The sequence below is a fragment of the Anser anser genome, assembly GCF_964211835.1.
Source record: "Anser anser genome assembly, chromosome: 15".
NCBI lineage: Eukaryota > Metazoa > Chordata > Aves > Anseriformes > Anatidae > Anser > Anser anser.
Window position 1 is genome coordinate 5,648,849 of NC_139736.1, and position 16,808 is coordinate 5,665,656.

The 16,808-nt window shown below is 50.6% G+C and overlaps 1 protein-coding gene across 8 annotated transcripts in view; it reads right to left on the reverse strand.

The window, feature by feature from the left end:
* The window catches only part of ELFN1 (extracellular leucine rich repeat and fibronectin type III domain containing 1), a 98,838-nt gene that overhangs the window by 63,503 nt on the left and 18,527 nt on the right, over nt 1-16,808 (reverse strand). For 6 of the 8 annotated variants that reach the window (XM_083800606.1, XM_083800605.1, XM_083800609.1 and 3 more), the window contains one exon: nt 14,032-14,144. The exons of the other annotated variants lie outside the window; for them this stretch is intronic. The gene's annotated coding sequence lies outside the window, so the exon portion shown is untranslated. The remainder of the gene's footprint in view (nt 1-14,031; nt 14,145-16,808) is intronic. 8 annotated transcript variants of the gene reach the window in all.

Below are 16,808 nucleotides of genomic sequence, written 5' to 3' on the forward strand. Positions count from 1 at the left end.
TTTGAGGACTGATGTCGAGATCTGAGGAATTCCTGTTGCCCGGAATAGAAACAATGAAATTGTTCCAAGGCACCATTTATTCCCAGGTGCCTGGGAGCTGTCATTTCTGGGGAAGATGAACAATCTGAGGAGATCTAATATCTTCAGAAATAATTCAGGAAGACATTTCATTCAGCTCCCCCTGTGGATAACGAGAGCAGATGCGACTCGCGTGAGGCAGAGGCAGGGCTGGACAGCGGGGACCTGACCACCAGCTCTCCCCAAACCCGCTGTGGCCATGCAAGGGGCAAAGATGAAGGCTTCCAGCAGCTCTTCCTGAAGGCCACGTGTGGTCCACAGGGGCTGGGTGGGAGCAACGAGGACCCAGGGACATGGTCGCCGTGGAACTGGCAGGTATCTTTCAACAGTGGGATGCTGCTCCACAAGCAGAGCTGGATGTGCAGGGATGGCCACGGACCAGCCTTGGGGACACCAGAGCATGGAAGCACCCCAGGAGGAGAGACGGTGTGATTTGCTGGATGAGGGGGAATGCTCCCCTCCAGCACAACCGGTGCTGCCCTTGAGTGTCATCGGGGGGCTCCAGGTGGGCCCCTGCCCCATTTCCCCTAGTCACCAGGACAATTTTCATCCCTAATGATGGTTCAACCTGCTAAATCACAATGAGATAGCCCTCATTTGAATGCCTCCAGAGGCCTCAAATATTTGGCAAAAAACAAGACTCTGCAGTCACTTGCCCCTGCCAGGACAGAGATGGATGCCACCGCCTCGTGTGCGCAGCGGCGACATCCTGCTCACCCTGGGGAACTTGGTGCTGGCAGCCCCAGAGAGCTGCTGGGGGACAAGACTTGTGCATGTTACAGGATTTGGAGATGTAAAATCTTCCTCAGTGTCCTCCATGCAACAGCAAGCTAACCAAAATCCTCTCCTCTGCTAGCAAGCATTGCACATCGCTCCCATGGCTCTCAGAGACTAGCTCGCAGGGCTGATTTCCACACTTCCCTGCCTCTTGCTCCTTCAGCAGCACAAATCTCTCTTCTTCCCTGCTTAACGCAGAGTCCCCTGCCTTAAAAAATGAATTCTGAGCCATTCAGGCTGTCAAGCTCTTTTCAAGCATCTGCTTGTGCTTGTTCCTGGGATTAAGCGTGACAGTTACCTGGGAGAGCATTACCACTTCGTCCTGCTCTGGTGGCAGGCGCTTGCCTGGGAGAGGGAGGACTGGCACAGGGATTGCTTGTGCAGGGATAGTTCTGGTCCCCTTGCCTTGACCCCTCTGCTACTGTAGCATCTCTGCCCATCCCCAAAATGCCTACTTTTTCTTGCCTCTTTTCCCTGTAGGTTCTAGTGTGGCCTCAGGCAGAGGATGGGAGCTCCAGCCTGCTCTGGAGACCCTGTGCTGGCTTAGCCAAGTGGGACGCTAAAAATCGTATTTCATGGGAAAGGGACAGGGTGTGCCGTAACATGGCTGACAACAGGAGGAGCAGAGACACTCAACCATAGCAAGGAAGGTGATGGTCAGAAAGTGGCAGCCAGATCGGTCAGCACTCCTCTCGGACCATAACCCTAGCAGTGACCACCTTTACTTGGTAAGATTCCTCTTTGAGATGTAAAAAGCCCTAAAAAGTGCTTCCAATATGAGACAAAACCACACTGAGCCTGGGGACCAGAACCAGCCCTGCCTCCCTGCAGCAGCGCCCCAGCTCCGGGCAGCATCCTGCCCTGGCCTGCATTCACCCCCCTGCGCACGCCACATCAAATCATCTCGGGTCCCTATATCTATGTCAGGGAGCAGAAAAAAAAATGGCAAGGGAAAAGCAAACAAAGCAAATGGGAAAAAGCTTAACAAAAACAGTGGCAAAGTCTTCCCACGCCACACTGTGCTTTCAAGTAAATGAGGCTAATTAACTAATTGCCTAAATTATTAGGGCTATTTTTACTCTTGTATGAAGGGTTGGCATTGCTGCCGATTTCTTAAGAGTCAGCGATGGACTCTCAACTTATCAGGAAGCTAACGAGGCAAATCCCCGGAGCGGGGAGCTGGAGGGCAGGGAAGCTGCTGGGCCAGCACGGGGCTCAGGGGGCCCCACTGCTGCAGGGAAGGAGCATCTGCAGCAAAACAACCCCCGTCGGGTGATGCTGCTCAACACAGAAGTGTGGTGCAATTTGCTGAAATCTCACTCCTGCCTGAGTCTGCCTCCCAGTAAAGGATTTCTTTGATAGCTAAGCATCCCCTCTGCTCCATCCGTTTCTCATCGCAGCCCAGATGACAGAAGCTGATTTGGAGGAAGGGTTTCACACCCAGGCAAGAGAAGGGGAAGACTGATGGCTAAGGATGGAGGAAAGTGCCAGTCCTGAAGCCGTGCAGCTCTCGTGGACAGGTCCAGCATAATCCTGGATAACCTGGCAGCAAGTGTGTCAGGTGAGCAACTCAGTATCAGCAGTAAAACCTGCTTGAAAATGGCTTTTTGGCCACCAGGGATGCGCAACCAAGCTGCTATCAAGGAGATACTACCCATCTGGAAAGTTGGAAAAGGTGGGGATGCAGTTGGGAGCGGGGACTTTGGTGGCTGAATCTGAAAGACGATGGAGCTTGCTGGAGATGGTTTAGGACCTGACTGGGATTTCAACCTACAGAAGTGGCTGGCATCCACAGCACCACTGTGGAGTTATCACAGCCCAGTGCTGCCAGCTCTGGGCTCTTGAACCAGCAAAGAAACATCCTCACAGGGCAGGATGGAGCCTCTGCTCCTCTCCAGAAATCCACAGGCACCAGCCGAAGGACTGCGTGCTCGGTGCCCACCCAGGGAATCAGCCCATTTTCAAGCCTGGTTTCCCTGCCGTTGCCTTGGGGAGGGAAACAGCAGCGAGCTCAATGCTGTGTGCGCCGCTTCCAGAACTAATTGGGGTTTGCTGTGCTAGCACTGCCTGCTGCCTCTGTAAAATGGGCCACAGCCAGCTAACCAAAACACGGGAGTCCCTCTCCCAGCAGGGAGCTAAAGGCAGTGCCATTTCTGATAGACACTAGCGGGACTCCCCAGCTGTATTTATAGAGAGGCACCCGTTCCTCTTGCTCCAGGGAGAGCAGCCACCACCACCTCACACATCAGCCCCCGTCATCTCTGGAATTAAATATATTCTCTGCAAATAGGGAACTGATGTCACATCCTCAAATTTTCCAGGCTATCCTCCACAAAAGGAAAGCACCAGCCCATCTGCCATAGCCCTGACCAACAGTATCTGCTGTTGCAGGAACTTCTGACTTCCAGCCTGAGAAAATGCTGTTTTCTTGTGTGTGTGTTTTCTCCCAGACGAAAACTAGATGTTTCCTCCTCTCCAGCTAAATGCCAACACCTTGGCTCCCTGGCAGGTGTTTCGGTTAACTCCATTCCCCCAGCCATACCTGCTCATTTTTGCTGAAGAACTTATCCCCCTGGGGAACAAAGAGACAGACAGACCTGTTTTGCTGTAACAAACCTCACTTACCAGCTATAATCAGGTGACATTTCAAGCCTGGCTCTCTTCTCAACACTCAGGCACACAATGGCTTGGGCTGGCGAGTCTGATCCAGCTGTGCCGCTGGGGATCAGGGCAGGAGAAAGTCCCCTCGTCGTCCTTCAGATGTGGGAGCGAGCTCCCTTCTGAGCTATCTCCGCAATCATCTCTAATATTAGACCAACTACGGCTTAGTGTGGATGAGTCCTAGAGATGCCCAGAGTGGGAGATCTCACGGCCTCTTTGGCCGCTTGTGCTGCACCGTACATCTCTTTGTGCAGGACCATCCTGAACCTCCCAAGCTGCTCTCATGCCCACTGGCCCCCATTAGGCTGGTTGCCACTACTGATAAGAGTTTGGCTTTATCATTTTCGCAAGGTCTGTCCAAGCAGCTGTAGTTATTTAATGCTGGCATCCACACCTGGATCCTGCTGGTCAACAGGATGCGGAGCCTCTGAATGCCCTGAAACGCTGGTCTGACACCGCTGGTGAAGGGAGTTTGGGCACCACGTTAAACTACAAAGCAGGTTACAGACTTCCTTGGGCCATCTTCTGCCCAGAAACCTGTCCCTCTAACAGGGATCCCTGACCCTTCACAACTGTTTTGGTGAGGATCATTAAGATGATGAAGGTGGGCCAGATGGCAACCACTGCTGCACTCAGCAATGCATGAAGGACACCCCACAACTCAGCTAGCAAGGTAATACGTCTCACCGCTATCTTTTGATACCTTTGCCTTTCTGTCTGCAGACTCTCTCCTCACCCTCTGGCCAACTTTTTTGCTGAAGACCTTGACTTGCATGGAGCTGGCTGGTTTTGCTGTTGAAAAATGCCACTGTGTTGAGGTTTACCTGGTCCTGAGTGAAATCTCTGTTGGATCAAGAGCCTGGCCAAGAGTCTCAGGGCAGCTGAAGGGCTGAGGTTCAGACCCTATGGATTCTGTTTGCTCCTAAAGGTATCTGCAGCATCTGAGTCCTAAATTCCTAAATCAAATATTTTTGTTCTTTCCCAAGCAGTAATCCCAAAGCTACAAGATTCATGGCAAGGGGTGTCCCTCGACTTTACTATCTTTTGGATCATTCTCTTAGAAAAGACAATTTCTACTGTTTTACCAGGGAAGTGCAGGTAACCATTGCCTCAGAGCTCTCTAAATATCAACCTAAACTATGGTACCTGGGGTAATTTGTATAGAAACGTCACCACTTCTCAGGGCCACAGCCTTCCTGTGTGTGAAATGGAAAGAGCTCCATGCTTGCAATGTGTTTAGAGTTCCTTCAATACCTGGCACTGGCCATGCTGTATTATCCCCTGCCCCATCCTCTGAGACTAAACCTGGCGACCTGTCAAGGGGAATTATTCCAGATTACCGCTGCCCAGAAAAGAGCCTGCCAGGAAGATTTGCAAGTCACATCTCCCCACTCCCTGCCATTGCTCAGCAAGGATGAAACTCTGGCTTTCCATCCTGGGATTAGCTGGCAACCCCAAACAAGAAACTGGCAGCCCATTTCTTGCTGCTTGCTCTCCTGGGACTGGCTCTGAGTGCTGCTCACTGCGTATTGCACACACCGCATGTCCCCCGTGAGGCACCACCACCCCTGCTGTTCCTGCAGACACCGCATGCCACATCCAGCACTGCCCATCCCACCCACAGCAGGGGGCCAGCAGGGTGACGATGGCAGGGCCCAAGGAAGGTCCATCCTGCAACACTTGCAGTCTGGTAGAATAGCATGGTTCCTCCCCATTGTCCCCATCCCCAGGCGTGTATGGCAGTGGGGACAGGGAGTGTTTTAGGAGGCTGGCATTTCCTTACAACGGGTCTTGCTGGAGGTGCTGGAAGTGGCACGTTTTCTTTAGGATTATGGAAGACACCACTCTGAGAGCCCAGAGAAGAGGCACTGCCTGAGCAAGCTCTGCTTGGAAGAGCAGACAGGAGGGCTGGGAGAATCCACGAGCCAGGCCCAAGCATCTGAGATACCTGGGGCAGGGACTGGCGCTGGTGACGCTGGGGTAGATTATTTAGTCACCTCAACCATGCCAGCACCACCTGAGAGAGCAGGACATCAAATCCAATGCTATGCAGCCTCTCTCTAGAGAGGAAAAATCCCTTGGATACTGCAAAGGTTTCCTGGGAATACCCCGCTGGTGAACAAGGGCATTCCCCAGGAGATCGGTGCACACACAGGTATGTAATGCAACCCTTTAAGCGTGCACTCAGTAAGAGAAGTGTTAGCTGATTAAATCTCCCATAAACCTGCAGGAAGTGGGAATATATCCGCCTCATCGGAGCTGTGAAACATACTCACCTGTTGCAGGAATTAATCCTTCCTTCCCTTTTTTTTTTTTTTAAACTAACAGAGAGTCAGAACTGTGCACATGGAAATCCTGCCTGAAATGAATCCCCGATAAAGAGGAAGCCAAGTTAAAAGGTGAGTTTCACTGCTCACCAAGGCTTTAGGTTTTTAAAGGGTCTCTTGTAGAATTACTGCATTAGCAAGCTATTACAGGCGAGGATATCAAACTGCTATGCACAGCAAGAAAAAGCACGGCACATTTGAGATGGGAAAGAAATGCATAGAAAAATGAGGCAGAAGAGAGCAAGAAGGGGAGAGAGGAGAAGCAGAGATGTACAGAGGGAAGGGAGGGTGATAAATGATGGAACAGATAGTGGAAGGGGGTGAAGAAGAAAGCAATGAGCAGTAGGGTAAGGAGGAAAAAAAAGATAAAAAGAGGAAGAGAAAAGGAAAGAAGAGTGAAATGAGGGCAAAGACCATCTCATCATTTTGCAATTCCACCCTGGTGGAGAGGAAAATTGATGTCTGGAGCTTTTTTTTTATGGCCAACCTCCTGGGCATGGGACAAAAGACAAGTTATTACCCAACCCTGGGTCAGGTCTGTAGCCTGCCAACTGCTTAGACACAATCAGAGAGCCCACGAGAGCCATAAATCAAAGGGGCCAAAGAGATCACAGGGAGCCTAGGACCAGGCACAGAGCAGCAGCAAGCTCAGCAAATGCAACATAATCACAGGAGAGGAGAGAGCCCAGGAGCGATACAGGCTGAAAAGGAGTACCCAGCCCAAAAGGGCTTTGCTCATCGCTTCTTCATACCATTCCTAAAGACAGCACTCCCCCAGAGATGCAATTCCCCATGCATTTCCTCCTGATTTCTCTTCCTATTGATTTTCAAGCTCTGAATACCATTTATTTTTGCTTGCTTGATTCACTCATTCATTGAATAAAGGCATCATCACTATTATTATTATTATCCCCGTCATCGGGCTCCTCATCACACATTATATTATTTGCATTGCAGAGCTGGAAGATTTCAGGTTGAGGCAGGAAATTTGTGTGAGTTGTTATTACTGCAATCAGATGAAGTGAGAATTGGATCGGCAAAGGCTGCCAGAGTGCAGCTCTCCCAGCAGGACACAGAGGCTCTGCCCAATCAGGCCGAGCTGCAGTTTTATTGCGCGGGTCCTGCCAGCAATTTCGGACTTGTTTTGCGTGTCCCATCTCCCTCCCATCCCACCAGCCACCCCCATTGGCTCCCAGCAGAGAACGGGGAACGCATCGGTACAGGAGGGCAAGGAATCAGAAAAGACTTGGCGAGATTGCACATTTTCTGCCTTGCTGATGGTATTTATTAGACAACAGAAAATAGCTATTTTACCATCTGCCTTGTAAAAAAAAAAAAAATCCTCATTAAATTAATGGAATGTGCAGCTGCTGAACAGAGCGTTCCTCTCCCCACCACCTCCCAAGCTGCCCAGCACTTGCTGGAGCAGGGAATTGGGCTGCCAAAAAGTAGCCAAGGCTAACTTGGGCTTGTGCGGTGGACAAGGATAGAGACAGGCAGCCTGCCTCCTATCTCAGGGCCCTTGCTCGTGGTCCTCCAGGAGCCCTGTTGTCACACGTGGGGTGGAAGGACCGCCTTGCTTGTTGTGTCACGTTCCTAAGAATGTGATCCAGACTTCAGACTCAGGAGGTCAGAGCTGCCTATCACCCTACACTGAGCATGTCAGTATTTTGGGACACACAATGTCCTAATTTCCTTGCCTCAGCCATCTCAATCGATGCAAGCTGCTCAAATCACCTCTACCATCCATCTCTGTGTGTCCAAGTTTGATCTGAGTTGGTGTTTGCCCCATGGAGATGCTCAGCTGAGAGTGGAAAAAACAAGAAGGCCTCAAGACTGGCTGACTGTATAGGCTGCCCCTAAGACCCTGCACAGAACAGACCAAAATTCACGAGCTGAATCCTTTCTGAACCCCACTGAGACAGGAGCACCACAAACCAGTGGTCCTGGATGATTGAACGACGTTCACGGAGATGGGAGAACTGCAACCAGTTTAATGCCAGTATTATCAATTCATTTTTAACTGGCGTGGGACAGCACTGAAAGGCTTTAAGTGAACCTTTTCTTCCAAAATCTGGTGGAGCATGAGGAGTATTTGATAGAGGAGTGGTTGTCAAAACCCCCTATCACTTGCAGCGTTGAGGAGCAGGTCCACCAATTCATAACTCCGAGGGCTCCCAGAGGTACCAGCTGCCACAACACATTGCCTTAGCTAATCAACTTACTGCTTCGCTGCCTCATCACAAGCAACACCATTTGTTTTAGGACAAATAAAGCCCTTTCTTAGATGTCTCGGGATCACTGCAGTATAAACCACATGTGCATTTCCTGCTGTTAACACCAGGGAGCTCCCAGCGCTTGCACTGCTCCTCAGAAGGTGCAAACCCTCCTTGGTGGTCCTCTCCTCCTCTTCCTAAGAGGCTTTTCTATATAAATTTTTGACCTACAGGACTCTTTTTATTTTCATGTCTTTCATCATAACTTTTTTTCCCTTAAATTTGCTCCTTTAGAGGCATTGGGTGACAGCTGGCCTGGGGACATGGGCCCAGCTGTGCTGAGGTTGCTTCCACCACATCCGTGGAGGACGCAGGATGCGATGGCCTCCTGGTTTTCAGCACACAAAGACAAGTTACAGGCCTACAGCCCGCACAATCACTTCATGCCGAAATAAATCCTGACATAACAAGTCCTAATACCGCCAAAGAAACTATTACAGTCAGTCACAGATATAATCCACGTTGAAAACGGGTGAAAATACCTCCTCCCGGTGGAATAACACGGCTCCGGAGGATCCGTTCCAGTCAGGGATGATCATTTCACATTCGCCCAACAGATGGGGGCAGCTCCAAAAGGCCAACGCTTTTTGCCAAAATCCCCTCTGCTTAAGTGAGATTTGTCACAGTCCCATCAAAGATGTGCTTTTAAAACCAATGACCAAGAACAAAAGGGAGGGCCATGAAGGGCAGAGACCAAATCGAAGCCCAGAAGGACGTCCTGGCTGCCACTTACTCCGTCGCCTTGGGCCCTGTTGATCTCTAATGAGCAGCAGTTAGGGCAGAACACCAACCTAATTGCTTCACTAATATAAGGTCCATGGTTCTCAGACTTTAATGGCAAAATTGCTGAGATCCTTTGCCTGTGCTGCCCATGGTCTTGGGAATCATTAGCAGAACCGTGCTGGCACTTGGCCGACGCTGCCGGGTGGGTGCTGGTGTGGGCTGTAGGGGCTTTGCACACACGGGTCCCATGGCACAGCTGCTGGCACAAACACGCGTGGGGCACACCAGCCCTGGGGGTGCAGCCTGCACCCAGCAACCTGGCAGCCAAAAGACATGATGGGGTACTGAAAATTAGGGGCAGGCTCCCCCTACCCAGGGAAAAAAAAAAAATTTGCTTTCTTAGCAAAAAACTTTTTTTTTTTTTAATACATTCCTTCAATTAAAACTTGAAGTCCACCACAGAAAATTCTGATAAAAAACAATGACACTTTATGAAGTTGCCCCTGGGAAAGTCATACTATTGGAAGCTGAGCCATGGGCACCATGAAAGCACCTCTGTGCACGCAGGATGTTTGAGGAGGACACTCGCCTTCTGCAGAACACGGCACAAACACGTGTGGGACTTTGGGATGTTTGTTTCTCATGCATTTGCCCTCCCCACATGCGATGTCTGCAGCATGTGGGGCTGATGCAGGTCTAGGAGAAGGCCAAGGAGAGGTGGCATGGTTGTAGGTGGTTAGGAGAAAGTACAGCACGAACGTGGCCACAGTGTGTTTGCACGGCTCAGCTCGCGGGGCTCTGACTGCAGCTGTTGTTATTTTGAGGTATTTTGTGCCTGTATTTCTCAGAGCTGCTCATGCACAGGCCCACAGCCACCCGCTTCCCACAGAAGGAAACGAGACAGCAAATGAAGGACCTAATCCTCCAGGTCTGCTCTTGGGCCAGCAAACAGGTGAGGAGCTGCTGCTTTTTGATGCCACGGGTCTCATCTCAGCATCGTTTCCGCAGCTCCATCCCCTTGATACAGGAGCCCTCTGTTCGCACTGACAAACCCGAGCATCTCCGGATGATTAAAGGAAGTGCAGCCTTTTAAATCGCTCTGATTGGGGTTGATAGCTGCCTGGAGCTGGACACTGCTTTAATGAGGTGTGAAAATCTCCCTGCTGCAACCAGTCCTTCCTAGCTGAGAAAAACAAGGAGGAAGACAGAGGGGAAAACACCCTCCTCTGGCAGGGTACCTTCCTTATGGTGCCTGAATTCAGGCAACTCCAAGCCCAGCGTGCACGGTCCCATCCTCGCCCTGCACCAAACACCTTTTTCAGAAGCTCTCCTTGGCAAGATTTCGCCTTTCCATGGTGAAGGGGAAGAGCTCCAAAACAAAGGATGCCTTTCCTAATGCTCAGACAGGGCTAAACAGAAGCATGGGGGGAGGCCGGAGGTGTCCTGTGGCGAGTGACCCTCAACGTGACATTGACAGCTCTTAATTCCTAAGCCTGCTTTGGAAGGATTTCAGCAGATCCTATTTAATCGCCGCAGCCTCCTCAGCTCAGGGCAGCAGCCCGCCTTCTCCTCCCGGCTCTCTCCAAGAACTGGCCGGCTGCCACGCTCCCGTCCTGGGAAGCACCAGCAGAGCCACCCTCGGCTCATTTACCAGCACACAGCTCAGATCTCATTTGCCTAATTTGCAGGAGGACCCCCCCCCCTTGCTAATGAGGGGCACTGCTTCCTGCAGGTGCGCCCTGAGCTCCCCACAGTCGGGCCATGCACAGCATTAAATATTTAAGTGCTTGTCAAAACAGTGTAACAATATTTTTTTTGCCTTGTTCCATTAGCTTCATTTCCAAAGGCCACCATTGGAACTACTGAACATTTATTTCTATTGAACCCAGCTTAGAAGTTACGATGTGAGAAACTGGGAGACAGGACAGTATGTTCTGTGGTGCTGGCTGCTCCCCACTGCCGCTCAGCTGAGACACGCCAGCCTTTGAAACATTTTTATTCCCACCTTACAAAAACTAAAATAAAACAAGATTGATTCTTCCGCTGCTTGATTTGCTTTGCTGGCTAAATGAGTTAGCAAAATACCAGGGAGGTGGCTTCCCCGGGCAAGTTTTGGGGCTGCCAGCTTGGATGTGGTTCGTGCATCCTCGCTGCATGAGCTGGATTTTTAAGGTGATTTTCCTGCTGCTGGAGAAGCATGTACCCAAATCTCCCTCCCTCCCCAGCTATGTCTGAGCAGCACCACATTATATTATGAATATTAGACAACAGCACTACGGGAAGCCAGCACAGACAGCAGTCTGGGAAAGAGCAGAGGCTCCAGACCCCAGGTTTGCTTTGGGTTCACAGCATCACAAAGCAGAGCAAGAGGGAGGTGCACAGGGCAGGGGATACCTGCAGTCCCCAGGGACACCGGAGGGATGACCCACACACAGCCTTTGGCCGTGGGCTCAGCTCCCCATAAGCAAACCCCTAGATTTGCAGGATGGAGCTGGGCTTGCTGCAGGACAGGGGAAGGGACTGCTCGTGGCAGCCCTGCAATCCCCATCCACACTCCCTTGGGGAAAAAAATAAAAAAGGGAAATCTAAAGCAATTTTAAAGGCTTCCCTGCATTTTTATCCCTCCCTCTCTATTTAAAGAGATGCGAGAGCCCAGGAATTTCAGCCCTGTTGCCTGGATGCTCCAAAAAGTTGTAATCTTGGGCAGTGACATCATAGGCTGTTGTCATGGGGATGTCACAAACTCAGCACTGTGACTTCAGCAGGATGGGCAGCAAGGGAGGCAGAGCTTCCCAGCCACTGGTGTCTCTGGCAATTAGCAAACTGGCACGGGAAGCGAGGACGAGACGCAGGATAGGAACATAAAACCATTTGGTAAGTATGATCTATCGGAAAGTATTCCCTGATGAGAGGGGGCCTCCTTAATGGATCCTGAGCTCTTAAGTAAATGGAGAAAGGCAGAGAATAAAATAGAAATTATAGTGATTTGTTTTATTGTGCATTTCATTGAGTAATTAAGAGGATAATTGGGAGTGGGAACATTAGAAGGCGTTACACTCAGCCCTTGCCTTGCTCTGAAGGACTGAGCTATTGAACATGCAGCAGTGCCCGATGTTTCCTAACACTAATGCGGGGCTCCCCAGCACGAGGGGGCTCACAGCACATGGGATGTGCTGCAGAACAAGCAGTCATGTATAAAATGGGAAGGAAGGGGGTGGAAGAGCATCTCCCCAGGGCTCGGCAGGGTGCTGGAGCTCTCCCAGGACATACAGGCTGCAGGGAGCAAAGCCCACCTCTGCGCATCACTGGGCTCATGGTGCCAGGCTCCAACAGGTCTGCAAGAGTGTTTAAGTACAGGGGAAAGCTGAAGTTAGCCCTGGCCATGGAGGACCTTCTTGCCATGGAGAAACACGGGTGATGGAGCGCCAGCAGGGCAGTGGGTGCCACCAGCCCATGAACAGGGCTCTGCAGACAAGTGGAGAGGAGCTGGGAAGCCAGCTGAAACCTCAGCACAAGTTGCCTGGGGCCAGGGGAGCTGCTCTGCCACCTACCCCTTATAACTAACTCCTCCTTTTACCTCCTGATCTTTCTCATTGGAAAACACAAGTACCTGTGCCACTGCTCCAGGCTCCAAGAGACCTCAGTGGTCTCAACTCAACCTAAGCTGCCTCGCCAAGGTACCCCAGCTCCTCCTGCAGATGAGGAAGCCCTAGTGCCAACACACATTCATGAAAGACCCACTCAAACAGTGAAATCCACAGCTCCTGCCCAATTTAGCCACTGGCATGGCCACGCTCCAGCACAGCTGTCAGGACACCAGGTCCCACCATGGGTTTCCTCCCCACACTGCACACCAGAGACCCCAACCTTCCCACACAACCATCCCCCAAGAGGCCCCAGGTGGAAGACAGCCCCAGCAAGAGCAATCTGTCCACCACGAGTCCCCGCAGGAGACAAACACAAGCACGCTGAGGGAGAAGTGCAGATTGGAGTGACCAACACCATGAAAAGAAAGGGCTGCAGTGGAGGCAATGAGTCTCACTGCTCACTGGTGTTAACACCAGGAACACAAGGGGATAACAAGGCTAACTGATGTTATTGCCTCTAACCACTTGCTCTGGAGACAAAACAAGAAAGCCATCAACACAGAAGGGTGTCAGAGAGAAACCCCCACCTACACCACAGCGCTGACCAGTTGCCAAAAATTACCCAGCTTCTAGACCCTTGTTTGCTCTGGGACCACACCACTTATTTAGGAAAGTCCAGCAGCACAGAGTTTAAAGCTACCCTGTGTGACTGAAAACCCCTTTTTCCTCCTTAAGAAGATGGCTGTAAGGACTGTAATCCAGTTACCACACCGGGCTGGCCTTCTGGGGACAGCGGCTTTGTCAGGGCTCAGCTCACTGGTGTCAGACAGCCACAAACCCAAAATGTAGAAAGCCACCAGCCTCCCACCAGCATTGCTGCTCCCCTCCAGCCTCCCCCTGCCCAGCAGCTGCCCAGGGAGCAATCCCAGCCCCTTTAGCACGACGTAAAACCAGCGGGGTTTGGGGCACACTGCTGTCCTCACAGGCATTGTGGCAGCCTGTTGGGAGAGACAAGTGCTCAGCACATCCCTAAATCAAGGCTCCCGTTTGAAGTGCGTGGATCAAGGCTGGATTAGCAGAGCCTGGTAGGAGTGCCTAGCTCTGCTCCCACGCCAAAAAGGCTGCTCAGCAGCAGCAGCCAACACGGCTTCATCCTGCTCAGCCGTTCCTGCAAGCCCTGAGAAGCTGCCACAGCACCGAGGAAGGGGCAATTTCGTAGATGATGTTAGGCTTGGTCCTGGGAGGGGTAATTGCAGAGCTTTTGCTCTGCTTTCCAGCAATGCTGCAGGGAGGAGAGGCAGAACTGCCCTAGCTCTGTTACATGAGTTTGACAGACTTCCAGGGGGTAGATGAAAACCAACAGCCAACGTAGGAAAAAAATGCCACCATCTGCCTGGTCAGGCAGATCCTGCAGATCCCAGAGCCACTGGGTGCACAGCAGGTCCCAAACAACTTATTCATGGCTTGGGACAAGTTGAAAGAAACACTTCTGAGATCCCCCTCTTGCAAAAATCTTCTCTCCCCCCCTCCAGTCCATGCAACAAGCAGGTTGAGTGCAATACAAGCAGGGAACAGAGGATGAACACCACGTCCCAGCCCTACCTGGAGGTGCATCCTTCCCTTCTCACCAAGCAGCCGGGAGGACGTTGCTGTCCCTCGGTAATTTTCCAACATCCTGTGCTGAAGGTGGATTTATGCACTGATCATGGGTGGAGCTGTTGATAAAAGTGCAGAGAAACAGGATTTTACTGCGAGGTTTAGGGCTACATCTCTCCCAGCTTTGTATCATCGGGAGGTTGTTTTTAAATCCTTTTTGTATGATTGCCCAAGTTTTCGGTTCAAAGCTTTAAAAATAAATTGCGAATCTTCTTTTATCTACTATGCATGACATAGCTAGAATCATTACGTGGCCTAAATGGATATTTTAAGAGGGACCCGGGTTCAAGCCATCCCAAGTTTAACGGGGAGTCAGGAGGATGAAGCTGATTTGCAAATAATGTGCTGTGCTGATTTCACCCAAACTCAAGGGGAGAAGCAGTGGATATTTGTCATTCTTCATAAGAAATTCAAGAACAGAGAAATTGAGTTCAATGGTAAAAATAATATATAGATAAAAAATCAAGAGAAATCCGCAGCTGACCAATTTCCTCCTGCTCGAGGGGAATGTCCCAGCACTGCAATGAAACCTCGCCTCTGCAAGCAGCTGCTGCCCGGGCACCGGGGACAAATAGAGCTGCTGTACTTGTCCTGAGAGCACATTTCTAACCGAGAACTGCGGGCATTTCTCATGCTCAACATCAGCCACTTCTTCCTTATGCAGTTTAGAAGACAACTTTTCCCTTTTTGCACTGCAAACACCTTCTCCTGTGAGGACAGAGCTCCGATATTGGTCTGCAGCACTGCACCTCCATGGTAAATTGCCTATCGATGACTTTGTGGCTAATATGTACAATGAGAAGCCGAGGAGCTAATATAATGCAATTTTCCATGTTTACTGCATTACAGTGGTTGAATCTGCTGATTAGTTCCTATTTTTCTTGCCATCTCTTCCTCAGCATCCCTTTTCTTTTGACCCTGCTTATCTGCATACGGAGTCATTTATCTGTACGGCTGGTGTAACAGCAAGCAGGGCCAAAGCTCTCATTTCTCTTCCCTTTTCAAATTTAATCTTACAGACCTCAATCTTTGTGATACTGCTATTATTTTGTCTGTATCTGATCTAACAGGAACAAGCCATTATTTTTTTTTTTTTGCCTTAAAAAAAAGAGAAAAATGGAAAAAAACTAATCCAAGCAAAAAGATAATGATGGCTGTGGCAGTAATGATCCTTGGCACATCTCCTTGCAATGAATCCGGTGCTAAAACAGAGCGCGTTTGTTTCCCTTCTCTCTACATAGCTGCAAGGCTGACCCCCCTCATGCTCAGGCAGCTCCCCCCCAATAAACAACGCTGCCCTGATCTCCCGGGGGATTCAGCGCACTGCCAACCATCTCAGCAGCCCTCCTCGTTGTCCTAACTTTATTTACCCAAATAGTGGGAAAACAACTCAAGTGGAGCCAGGCACTCTCCAGCAACATGACTGCAACTGGCTTCTTTAGTTTGGTTCCCCTGGAAGCTAGGGAAGCATCTCCCTCCTGATGGTTATTAACTGAAAAGAAGCGAAGGGAGATTTCCTGCAAAGGCAATATCACAGTGCTTCTCACCGCTGTTCCCCAAATCTTTTCCCTAGATCTTGCAGCAAGGGATTTTGCCCCCCAGCTTCCTCAGTGCTCCCAGCTCTGGGCAGTCTCCCACCTGCACAGACCACCCACTAAAGCACCAAGGCACACTGTTCCACACGCACAGACCCCATCCACCAGCAGGATTTGCCTAGGAGAGTGTAAATCTGGGAATCCTTCTGCTCCCAGCTCCCTTTTCCTGCACCCAAGCAGCCAGAGGTTTAGCAAGCAGCAAGCACACTCCCTCCACTCCTCTGGTGCGTGCAGCCTGCACTGCCATTGCGTGGTCTCACTCTGTGCTGCGCTCTTTACCTCTGCCTGCAGCCCGGACACCTTCACACACCCTCCTCTTCGCCCTAGGAGTGTTATAAATAAATCCCAGGGCCGCACTCTGCCCTTGGTCTCAGTGATACAAGCAGGAACTCGGAACAGCTTCAAAGGCACACTGCCCTGGCAGGGCACAGGATCCGGCCTGTCCCCCCGCTAGGATTTACACAGGTGAAACTCACAGAAATCAAACAGCCTTTGCCCACACAATCTCAGACCAAACCCACAAGGGACCTGGTTTGGGGAACCCTTTGCTCACATCCATGTGGAGCTCTCTGACCTGCACTGGCACCAGGGGATGCTGGGCACTCCTTGGTCTAGCTCTAACACAGCATGCTGTATGTTTATTAATAATGAAAGATGAAGATTAGAAAGAGCATTATTAATTTTAAAGCTACTAATAATCATGAGCTGTCCCTCACTTCACCCTGCAAGCCTCAAAGCTTGAATGAAAGAGCAAATTCCAGCTCTGAGCATCTCTAACAGAGGCTGCTGCGATCCGGAGCCCAGCTCATGGCCACAGGCGTTTTCTGCAGCTGGTAAGGAACCTCAAAGGTCTTCTGCTGTGAACAACCATAAGAAGCCAAGGATAGCAGAAAAATATCTCTGATCTATGCCTTTGGGAAGAAGGACTTGCACCAAGCTCCCAGCTCTGCTATACCAAATTGTCTCCTTGCATCCTGGGCTGTACCCGTATTGTCACCCCGAGAGCCCAGGTTTGCACAGAGACCTCTGTCACAGCAGTCATTAGACAGTGATAACCCATTTTAGCAGTAAGGGAAGGTCTGCATTTCCTGAAAACGCTCATTGATCTCTTCCTTCCAGGGAAAATCC